The 12698-nt window shown below is 34.2% G+C and overlaps 1 long non-coding RNA gene across 1 annotated transcript in view; it reads left to right on the plus strand.

The window, feature by feature from the left end:
- The window catches only part of LOC145715916 (uncharacterized), a 396987-nt gene that overhangs the window by 355722 nt on the left and 28567 nt on the right, over positions 1-12698 (plus strand). The gene's annotated exons all lie outside the window — the stretch shown is intronic.

The raw sequence follows: 12698 nt of genomic DNA on the forward strand, positions 1-12698 counted from the left end.
ATTACAATATATCCAGAACCATATTACTTGTTAGAAACTCATAATTAAAATCTTGATACTTTCTAGCCATCATCATTTCTTAGGTAGTTTTTGTAATAAAGTCCTGTTTCCCTTCTTTCATCTGTATCTAAAAAAAAAGAGTGATCCTTTTAACATATAATACTTTTAATTTTTCTTGCCTTTAAGCCATTTTGTTGTTCCACATCTTACTCAAGGTAAAAGCCAAAATCCATATAATAACACACAGAGACTTGTGCAAAAAGTCCCTTTGGGGTGCCCGGCTGGCTCAGTTGGTTAAGCATACAACTCTTGGCTCAGGTCATGATCTCAGGGTTGTGAGATCAAGCCCCATGTGGGGCTCCACACTCAGCATGGAGTCTGCTTGAGATTTTCTCTCTCCCTCTCCCTGTCCTCCTCCCACCACTTTCGCATGCACTCTCTCTCTCTTAAATAAATAAAATCTAAAAAAAAAAAAAGGTCCCATTATCTCTTTGAGCTCACATTTACTACTCTGTCCCTCATACACTGCCACCATCACTCTTTCCTCTTTGCTTCTCCTCAGACACACTAGACATCCTCTTGCCTTTATACTTCTGTACTGGATTATTCCTCTGTCTGGTACAATTTCACCCCAATATTTTCATGGAAAATTCCTTTACCTGTTTCAAACCTTTGCTAAAATTTCACTTTTTCAAAGAACATACCCTGACCAACCTGTTTAAAATAGCGATTCATGAACTCTATACTCCTTTGTTCTTCCGTAACTCTTATCACTTCCTAACATTTTATGATTTAATTATTAATGATTATTATTGCTTGTATCTGTTTTATTCACTCACATAGCCTAAACAAAAGAATTATGCTTAGCATTTGGTGGACTCTTAACAAAGTACTTATTGAATTTATTGAATGAGAGAATACAAGATTGAAAATTAGGATGGAAAAAGTTATATAGCCACAAGAGAACAGGAGTTCAATCCAAGATTATTAACACAAAGGACAAAGAAGATTATAAATTGGCAAGTTAAAAAATAGAACACGAGTATAAATCATACACATTAATTTAATATAATTCTAATGACTATTAATTTGAGATGTAGATAATTTCTTGGTAGAAAATAATTATTCTGTTCTTATTTTACCAATGTTCTGTATATTAGAGGTAGATATTTCTCTTTCTAAATGCTTTTCAGTATCTATCATGTTTTCTAAAATTTGAATTATCAATATTCATATTTTTTATTCTCACCAAATCTATTATTGTGAATAATTTCAATCGCTCCTATTCCCTCTATATATTATTTATTTATTTGATAGAGAGAGAGCTCGAGCATGAGCAGGGGGAGGGGCAGAGGGACAGAATCTTGGAGCAGACTCCCTGCTGAGCAGGGAGCCTAGCACAGGGCTCAATCCCAGGACCCATGAGATCACAACCTGACCCCAAGCCAGAAACTTAACTGACTGAGCTACCCATACACCCCTCCCTCTATCTTTGTTTTTTTTTTTTTTTAAGATTTTATTTATTTATTTGACAGAGAGACACAGCAAGAGAGAGAACACAAGCAGGGGGAGTAGGAGAGGGAGAAGCAGGCTTCCCGCAGAGCAGGAAGCCCGATGCGGGGCTCAATCCCAGGACCCCAGGATCATGACCTGAGCTGAAGGCAGACGCTTAACGACAGAGCCACCCAGGCGCCCCCCTCCCTCTATATTTTAAAAGTACTTATTACCTTCTAGCTAGCTATGTATTGTTTATTGTGCTTTATATCATTTTCTTTCTCCTACTCTAAAATGTAGGTTTCATGAGGGGAAATAACTTTGTATTTGTTGTATTCCATGGTCATTTAGTTGTGCTTAGCACATAGATGCTCAGTAAGAATATGCTGAGAGCACCTGGGTGGGGCTCAGTCAGTTACACATCCAACTCTTGATTTTGGCTCAGGTCATGATCTCAGGAAGGTGAGATCGAATACCCTGTCAGGCTCCACACTCAGTGGGGAGTCTGCTTGAGATTCTCTCTCCCTCTCCCTCTGCCCCTCCACCTCCCCGACATGTGAGCACATATGTGCTCACTCTCATCTCTCTCAAAAAAAAAAAAAAAAAAGCTGAATAAATGAATTATTATATTTTCTATTATTGAACCAACCTTGAATTTCTAAGATATTTCATTCTTGGAACATATTATATTATTCTGTTACTACACTGATAAACAGTTTACTTAAATGTATTAGTATTTTAAAATCCACATTATAATAAATTATAGATCTATAGTGTTCTTTAATGCCCTGTCATTATCAAGATTTTGTATCATAAATAATAGCATTAGAAAGAATTTATTTTCCATGCTCTGCTTCTGCTTCATTTTTAAGCCTGGAAACTTGGTTCTATAAATACAGCCCTTAGAGGTTTTATAACTTTAACTTAGTATATGTCATCACTAACATCTTAGTACTAATAAGTTTGTCAATGGCCTTGCAACATGAAACCCAGGAAACACTACCCTCACTGGTATAATATGATGTAAACTTAATTATCAAATTGGATTCAGCTGACTATCTGAATATAAAGTTCAAATATTTCTATGTTAACAAACACTATTTTTATAAGATCATGTACTAAGAAAGTGGATTAGGGATATAATACTATTTTCCTACTTTCCAAATTATTTTTCTGTGAACTTCTTAATGACCTTTTTAATAAAGAAGAAACTAGAGAGATAATTTTATTACAAAGAATTGCATGAAGAATTAAGGAGTTATTAAATCTAAAATGTTTATGTATATTTATTTTTGTGTGTGTCAATATATGTAGCTATATTTGAAAATCATGAGGACATTTTTATAGTTCCTTTTATTCTAGCATTGAGATTAGATTAAAAGACAAAGTATAAAGCCATCTATATCACACATAATGAATTTAAGCCTGATGATGGGCATAAGCCTAGCATGTTGAAAGAATATGTTGAAAGTCCGTGAGTCCGGTGCAGGGTGAGTTAATGCAAGAGTTACATAAGATTAGATTTTACAGGTAAGTTTGGAACCAGATCATACGGTACCTTATAAACCATGGGAAAGGCTTTTGAGGTTTTTCTAAACGTTATTTAACATTTCAGTTACAAACCCTATTTATTTATTTATTTATTTATTTATTTATTTATTTTAAGATTTTATTTATTTGTCAGAGAGAGAGAAAGAGCACAAGCAGGGGGAGCAGCAGGGACAGAGGGAGAGGGAGAAGCGGGCTTCCCCCTGAGCAGGGATCCCGATGTGGGGCTCGATCCCAGAACCCTGGGATCATGACCTGAGCCAAAGGCAGACGCTAAACCGACCGAGCCACCCAGGCATCCCAAATAAAGAACTGTATAGCAATACCTATTTTTGAAAGGGATAGACATTGTTAGTTTTACCTTGGAATTTCTTAGGTAAGTATAAGTACTCATTAAAATTACATAACATATTGACTTGTAATATATCTCTTACATCAAAGCAAAACAAAATAATTTTCTGCAACTTAATTTTATTCAAGTAGTAGGCTTATTTGGCCCACATCAAAAGAGGCAGTTATTTTAAGAAAGGGAATTATTTTTATTGGAAGATGGCTCAAAGTCAAAGTTAGTTTATATTCTGAAAATTCTATACATTTTACAATTTTATATAAGATATAAGCAACTAAATACTAGGTAATGTAGGAATTACAGCTATTCTTTGTCTCAATTTTCCTTACAGTAAACCACTGAAATATGAAAGTCAAATTTTGTAGTGTTACGTATTTTGTGTTACTTAGTCCATTTCAAAATTTGCATTGCTGAAGAAAAAAACTTAGAAAAAATGGGGCAAGGGTGATAAAAATGAAATGTAGACATATCTATGATCCAGGAAGAACAATTACATATCACTGGTAAAGAATTCATTATTTACATGTGTCAAATAATTTATCGTGCCAGAAAATATTAATTAATTAAGAAATTGAATTCAAATATATGCTACTGAACATCTATTTGCCCTGGGTGAAGGTACAAAGTAAAAAATGTTTTGATGTTTTTATATTTTTTTTTTAATTTTTTTTTAATATTTTATTTATTTATTCATGAGAGACAGAGAGAGAGAGGCAGAGGGAGAAGCAGGCTCCCAAGGAGTAGAGAGCCCAATGCGGGACTCGATCCCAGGACCCTGGGATCATGACCTGAGCCGAAGGCAGACGCTTAACCATCTGAGCCACCCAGGCGCCCTGATGTTTTTATATTTTTAAAGCATGCAGAAAAATCTCACTTCTGGCATGATAAAGGCAGAGATTTATAATACCAGGAAGGTGAGGTCCAATTCAATTTCTTTCCCCCAAATATCTATAGACTAACATGGAGTCAAACAAAATAGAGAATTATAAAATATGTTGCTTTTTAAATTTATATTTTAAAATTGAGTATCTTCAAGAAGCTACATTCTCTAAAAAATCAAAATAATGTCAATTTTAATGTTTTCCAAATGAATCATCTGTTTGTCCAGATACAGTTTTATTGGTTATGAAAGTATTTCTTTCTGCTTCAAGAAAATTCTGTGCATTGCCTCTTTTAATATTATACCAATTAAATATTCTTTTTGAGAACAACTGATATTTATTCCATTTCATGTATCTCAAAATTAAAAAAAAAAATACTGCCCCTGTATCTAGCAAAAAAAAAAAAAGAGAGAGAGAGAGAGATAAAGATGAAAAACTAAATTTTTGTCTTTATAAGAAAACACATTGGATAAAAGTTGCAATATCTTATAGTATATACTAAGTAACAAATTCAAGTGTATATGTGCTGTTCTTTTCTTTAAAATTTCTTTTTAGCTAAGATGTGATGATGCAGACACATCCATTAACTCCTTTTTAAAAATGAACAATGTCTTGAGGCAAAGGAGAATCTAATTTACTTTTAACAACAATCAGAAATTCTGAATTACTTCACAGTCCCTATGACATTTTTGAATCAACCTTCATTGTTACAGATTTAAAATCTAATTTAGTTCTATAGCTCCGTTTTCAAACAAGACATTGCCACTTGGATAGCTCATTAAATTGATAAAACTTGACATGTCAAAACATGAACACATGATCTTATTTCTCCTTCTCCAAGCTTGCTTATTCTCACTACTATGGAAAATAAGACCACAGACTGAGAATTCAAAATCTTTTACAGATAATTTTAAAGGTCTTAAAAAATATCTGAATTGCAGGCAGGAAGGAAAAAAATGCTTATAAGTCAGGGGCTAGGGCCACCAGAGCCCGTAACACATCAAAATTCTGGGTGTGCTATGTCCAGAGCACCACCTAAGACCCTTTCTGGGAAAGCTCTGTGAGCATCAGGGAGGAAGGCTCCATGAGACTCAGGATTGTGTAGGAGGTGAGAGGAGATTCTCTGGCATTCAGGCAGAGGAGACACTCTATAGAGAAGATGACATTTTAGTAATAAATTAAGAAACTTCAAAAACGCTATTTGAAAGGCATGCTGATAATGAATATTTGGAAACAGCTACAGGGTCACTACATAATAAAGACTTCAGAAAGTATTTTTTCTCATAAAGTGGTTGATTTCTTCAACTCTACTACCTTGCATCAGGATCCTGGTGTAAACCTCTGTAGCCATTAATGAAAGTCACCTCCATCTGATGTCTCCCTTCATTTTCACTTTTCATAACCAAACTCCTGGTTTTGTCCTTAGTCACATCATATAGCAACAAAAATATGTTCACTCTTGCCCTTGTTTCTCCATTTTCTGGTCAACCAGGAATAAACTTCTAATAGCATAGTTTTATCATGCTAAGTTCCTTTATACAGATATATGGATATATTAATCTATGAAAGGATAAAATCCAAATTAACAACGTCTTTGAATTCTGCATAAACAAAACTGCCAAATTCAAATCGAAATGTATGTGACATCTAATGTTTAATGCTTTGAGCATGTTAAATTAATATATTTGTGAGTTTTCTTCCTGTCAGTTGCTAAACAATTCAAATCTAAGTAAGGTGATTATATTGTGTATATTTGAGGCATGTAGTTCGCATCTAACCCCTCTCAAGCAACAACCCGCATAGTCATCAACACACAACAAAACAATCATATGGGTTAAATATGTGTCAACCAATTATTTCCTGTTTTGTTAGAGAGAGAAATGAAGGGGGGAGGTAATATGGCTTTTTAAAAATAAAAAGCGAAATAGTCAAATTGTATTAAAAGTATATGTCCTATATAGGTTTTTCAATACATCTTGAATATTTTACTTTATGTATAATATTTCATGACTGCATATTATCTGTTCCATCATAGGGCTGTATAATAATTGTTGATATAGATTATTAATAGTTTTTGCTAATTTGCTGGTTCTTGTCCTGTTTGTTCTCTGAGCCATTTTTACCCTGATCTCCTTTGTGTCTCAGGAGACAGACTCTTGCACCTTGTGCTGGGGATACTCCTAGGTCAGCTGTTTTCTGGCTGGTTTGATCAATAGACTTTGGAAGGCAGGAGGAAGAGGAGTGTACTTCTTTTTCTCTTTTGGGTGAAGCCTCTGGCATCAGCTTCATCTTCTATGAGGCTCCAGCACCCACTGGAAACACTCACCATGGTTTTAGGTCTTACTAGGTGATCTCAATCTCTGGGTTCTGGTAATGTTCTTCCTTTGTCCCTCCAGCTTATAGTGGTGAGGACTTTATGCTCTTGCAAGCATCTTGTTGGCATCTCAACTCTTCCATTAACCCATGTAGTCGGTTCTCTATGTTGAAATCCCTCTATTTTGCTTATTGGGACTGACTGATAATTAAGAACATCTTTGTGTATACATCTTATCTTGATATTGTTTTGTGAATAAAGGCCTTTACATTCATTGCTTAGTTGAAGGTTGTGCTTTTGATACACATTGCCAAAATATTATCCCTAAGTTTGGGATTCAATAATAGTTTTAAGAGTACGTTTTGAGAATTGCTACATGCTTCCACCAATGCTGAAACTAGCATTAAAAAAATAAACACAGGGGCGCCTGGGTGGCTCGGTCGTTAAGCATCTGCCTTCGGCTCAAGTCATGATCCCAGGGTCCTGGGGTCGAGCCCCGCATCGGGCTCCCTGCTCCACGGGAAGCCTGCTTCTCCCTCTCCCACTCCCCCTGCTTGTGTTCCCTCTCTCGCTGTGTCTCTCTCTGTCAAATAAGTAAATAAAATCTTAAAAAATAAATAAATAAACAGCATTGTAATTTAATAGTTCAACACATTACTTCATTGTTTTCTTAATTTGTATTTCTTTGCTTATGGTAGAGGTTGCAAAAAAAATCTGATATATTTTTATTAGATAATTTAGAGTTTTAAATAAGTCCCAACTGATAAATTAATCCTATATTAAAGGTGGAATATGTAGCATAATCATATCATGAACACTTTCTCTGATAACAAAGTTAATTACGTCTCTCAAATCTGCCCCTGTGATTTTAACACACTACTACATTGTGATTTTAACACACTACTACATTGTGGCAACTACATTGAGGCAAGGACTACCTCTGATCAGCTCTGCTCTAAATTTTAAATGGATGTTTGAAGAATAAATACCTCATAAAATATAATACATTTAATTAAGGGAAGAAAAGGCAACAATGTGAGGTACTATTATAAGAAAAGATTAAGATAAATGGCAGTTTAAAATGATATTTCTTATTACAGAAGTAACACTTGACTATTTAAAACTCTTTAGAGAACACAGAGAAACAAACCAAATCAGCCATAATTCCCTACTAAATAGGAGAAACCCATCGCAAACAGTTGTCATTTCAGCGTTGTGAGGTTATTTCCACTCTTTATATCAAAATAAGTTTAGATAAACTTGTGTGTGTCATCTATATACATTAAAAACATACACATAACATATATTTATGATATGCATAAATATAATATACTATAATGCATAATACTCTACATGGAAATTTCTTTGACCAGTAGAATAAATAATCTATTAATTTATTTTCACATAGTCTAACATTTACCCATTCCTCAACACGGGATAAAGCTGAGAGAACTGGGCTCCCATTCAGAACTTATTTTTATTATAAATAAACAGACAGGCAAACAAACAAACAAGCAAATAAAGGAACTGTCCTCTGTTGTGTGATAACATCAGCTTATAGTGAATGAGTTGCTGTAAAGTTTCTTTTCCTAGCTATTGCATGAATGGGATGGAGCAGGCTCTTGATAACTCTTCCCTCTTTATAAGGTTTCCTGAGGAAATTCTTGCCTGGCTTTGAAGTACAGCAGGATACTTGTGCCTCTTTTCGGTAATGGATCTCTGTTTAGCTTGTGAGCAATGAACTGTGCTACTGAGCAAACTTTCCTTTCCATACTGTCCGTAAGAAACCTTAATCAACTATAAGAATTTTATAGGCCATGAATAAAATATTGAACATTTTTCCTGATTCTATTTCATCTCTCCACTTTTGTTAGTTTGATCTATCTTTGGTATATTTCTCCGTGTTACATATCTTTATAGTTCCGTTGTTGAAGGAGAATGTGTTTGCATTGCTTAATCACATATTTTGTAACTGCACAATCAAATTATATACAAAGTAAACAATAGTTCAACAACTTTCATCACAATGATGTGAATACAAGATATTAAGCTTCTGGGTTATTCATTTAATGTTATCTATAGACTTTTCTATTTTTGTACTTCAAAAAAAACACAAGTAACTCAAATATGCATACAGTTTCTCTAGTTCTGGAATCCCATCTGTTTTTTATTCAGAAAAGTCTTCAGAAAAAGGCCAGAAATTGAAAGTATCATAACAGACAGACACAGAGCTTATTTAAGATTGAATTGTAATAAAAATATTTTTAACTAAATACAAATTACTGTTGAAGTAGCGTACTAAAATATAGCAGGATTCAAAATTTTGCATCTGTTGATATATTCTTCCACCTGTGAATTTAAACTGGCTATATGACAACTTAATCCTAGGAAACATCCCTGTTCCTTGTAAAAAGTAAGATCATACTTTTAAGAAAGTGTTGGCCTATTAATTGTCCTCTGGGCTGTCTTACACAGGATGAATTGAGAAAGAATTCATGATATAAAGCAGGGGTAGGCCAACTTTCTATAAAGAGCCAGATAATAAATATTTTAAATTTGCTGGCTATTTGATCTTTTAAACAACTACTCAAATTTGCTGTTATAGTATGAAAGCAGCCATAGACAGTAAGAGAGCAAATGGGCATAAATGGATATACCTATAATGGGTATACCTCTAATAGAACTTTATTAGAAAAATCATACATTGATTATGCATATATTCAACCTGTTATGCTTTTTTTTCCTGTTAACATTATGTTAATATTCAGGAAAGAGACTGCACCATATTTGTGTTTTGAAAATGCCCATCCTATGGTATTTTCCCTCCCTCTCTTATCCAAGTTCTGTGATAGGTTCTTATAGGGTCTTGTACTCTACTTCATTTTAATTATCATCATAACCATGATCAAATTGCTTACCAAAAAGTTTATGCTAATATACATTCCATACAACAGTTTATGAGTGTGGATTTTTAATAAGATAACAAACTACCAATCAAGAGATATTAGGGGGCCATCATAAACATAGCTACAAAACAATCTATCTCTGTAATTCTAGATTCTTAGAGGTATAAGACTAAAATTTATAATGCTCAGCTATTACAAAAAAGATAAATTTAGTGTTCTCAAGGACTTACACAGCTACCAGAAATATTTAAAATGCTAGTAATATTCCTTTTAGCTCAGCACTCTCTACAGAAGTTATAAAATGGCTACATATTAGTTATGAGGTTTTTATGGTTTTACTTATCCATTCATCTATCTAGATAGGAAAGGAAGGAAGTGAGGGGATGGCATCTATGCTTTTCACATGTACAAACACAGCCACACTCCCTGTTTCAAGGGGCCTAAAGAAATGGTGATTATTGGGTGCTGATAACTGAAATACTCTTGAAGTTTAATGTAGGTTCTATTTGTATGGATTTCCATGGAAGTAATATTCAACACTTGATAATTTTTTAAGATATATAAACTAATTAAAGTGTTGTCAACAGTAGTAAAATTAGACAGCAAATGCAAAGATGCAATTAAATCAGAAAGATAGCATTAAGTACCAGGAATTAAAAAAAAGTTTGAGGAGGTTCTGGAAGTTTACTTGGAACTTTCCATTAAAAGGTAACACTGTATTTCACTGCCTCATCAGTATATGGGAAATACCTTCCACAATGCCCACTCGAAGGAAAATTACCTATATTGTTTTAACTGACAAAGAAAGTTAAAAACATTTTGGAAGGTAAAAGCAAACATACAAACAAAAAACCCAACAACTTTCAATTTATAGATTTAAAATTAAATCATGGATGTCTGGAAAGAGGGAGCCACTGTGGCGAAAACATGGTCATGGAGAGTAGAAGGAAATAAGACTATAATGAAAATGGTATTCTTACCATCTAAATTTCAGAATGGCCATATTTTAGTGGTAAAATCTTCTGACTCTGATGTATCTAGAAAACACCTAATATCTTTTCCCTTTCGGACAGAAATTTTACTCTAGTTCTAACGTAATCAATCTCACATTGATAAGTTAGTCTTAAGAGTTTCCTTGGTTGAGTTCTAAACTTCTTAATAGCCTTTCTAAAAGGTTCATTATAGTATATTACTCTAAATCATTTCTCAATTTTATTCAGTTCAAAATGTTAATTGTTCCTGCTGTGGGCATGGTAAGCTTTGATGAGGATGTAGAAATATTTAAGCATAGAGCCTGCCCTCAGAGAACTTAACAGAATGTTAAGGAAAGGGGAGATCGATAAAACCAGATTCCTAACGTAAGAGTGTGGGTAGTGCCATAAGAAAAATGCAAAGACCTAGGGAGGTGGCAAGAAGGAGATCACATTTGGCAAAGTGGATCAGGAATCAACATGACAGTGAAGATGGACATGGAGAACAGCATGATGTTACCATGATGAAAGTTACCTTGAGCAAATTTACTGAGATAACTAAGTGTAGGCTATATTTGCAGCATATGAAGATTTCAGTTTGACTGAAGCCAATTGACGCCCAGGATGTGCGAAAATGATTAGGGTAGAAATAATTTGGGAAGGCAGTCTGATCAGAGTGTTCAAGAACTGGAGAATAATTTGTTCCACTGCTTTTGAACCTGGGGCCTGCTTTCATATCCATTTCATCACGACTTTTGGTCCAGGTGAAAGTTTTTCTTTTATTTCCTTATAGATGTATAGAAAAACGAAATCAATGACAGAGTGGGATCCAGGAATGAGATAATAAGGAAAAATTTAAGAAATATCTGTGCTTATCAAAAACATCACATCACTATAAAAATGGGCATCAGATTTCATGATATAAACTCCTTCTATTTTTGTTTGTGCTTTAAGGAATACAAAGCACTTTTACAGACACCTTTATATTTAGTTCCCAACTATACCCTAACGTAGAAAGAGGATACATAATTATGCTACAGATGAGGAAACCAAGCATCAGAATATGGCAGTGGGAGGTTGTCTGAGAGATAACACCATCTAACTTTTCTAAAGCAGGATGAATAATAAAACAAAAGTATTGTTTGGTACTAAGAAGCACTTGATGATTGTCCTGGGTTGATATGGTGAAGAGAAATTCTACTGAAACTTAGAGATGTTAAGAATCAAGAACAACAACAACAAAGTAATAATAATCAAGAACAAGGTTATTTGTTAGGAAGAAGTAAATCTTATTTCAGTTTGAATTAGGAAAAGTAGTTTAGTTGAAGGATCAGATGGAGTTAAGCAGTGAGGGTTAACGCAAAGTTTATTCTGAACAGAAACAAAAAATAGAAACCAGTAAAAATCAAATCAATGCAAGCATTTGTAATGAAGGAAAAGCACACTGTGACCACACTCTTAATTTCCCTTGTGTAGCAAGTAAGAGATCTGTCATGTAGGGTCATCCAGAGCATGTGACAAGTGCAAAGCAATTTAGCAAACTGACAGTGGTAGAAACCAACTAAACATTTAATAATAGTATACATTCATACTATCTGCCACCCCAATGTTCCCTTATGTGTAAGAATAATATTATAGTAGACCCTTGACTGATCCTGCATTTGGTATGAAGACTGCACTGGTGGTGCCAGAATGTTGTACATTTATTTAGAGAAGCTTCTGGGGAATGAAAGAGATAGGGATCCTTTAGATAGTCCTCATAGAGGCTCTAGGTTACTTTATAACTTTGACTTACATTTGTAATACCACTGTCATCCCAAAGCCAACTCTTACTAAAGGGGATCAAGTCAAACATCTGTTTAACTGATGCAATGTTTTTTTTATTCCTTTCATAAAAATTAGCTTCATTGATCTGATGGTTACCAGAGGGGAGGTGGGTGGTGGGTCAGATGGAGTAGGTGATGGAGATTAAGTAGTGTACTTGTGATGAGCACTGGGTATTGTATGGAAGTGTTGAATCACTATATTGTACACCTGAAACTGATATTAGATATTACACTGTATGTTAACTAACTGGAATTTAAATAAAAACTTTTAAAAATTAGCTTCATAGACTGCCCTAATATTTTCATTTTATATTAGTGATTACTGAATATGGTTATAGACCAAACCATTCCAATGATTATACCAACCTAATGTAGTCTATATCATATAAATGCCACTAACCGCTCTCCT

This window comes from Leptonychotes weddellii, chromosome 10 (assembly GCF_054177405.1).
Source record: "Leptonychotes weddellii isolate Sample4059 chromosome 10, ASM5417740v2, whole genome shotgun sequence".
Taxonomy (NCBI): Eukaryota; Metazoa; Chordata; class Mammalia; order Carnivora; family Phocidae; genus Leptonychotes; species Leptonychotes weddellii.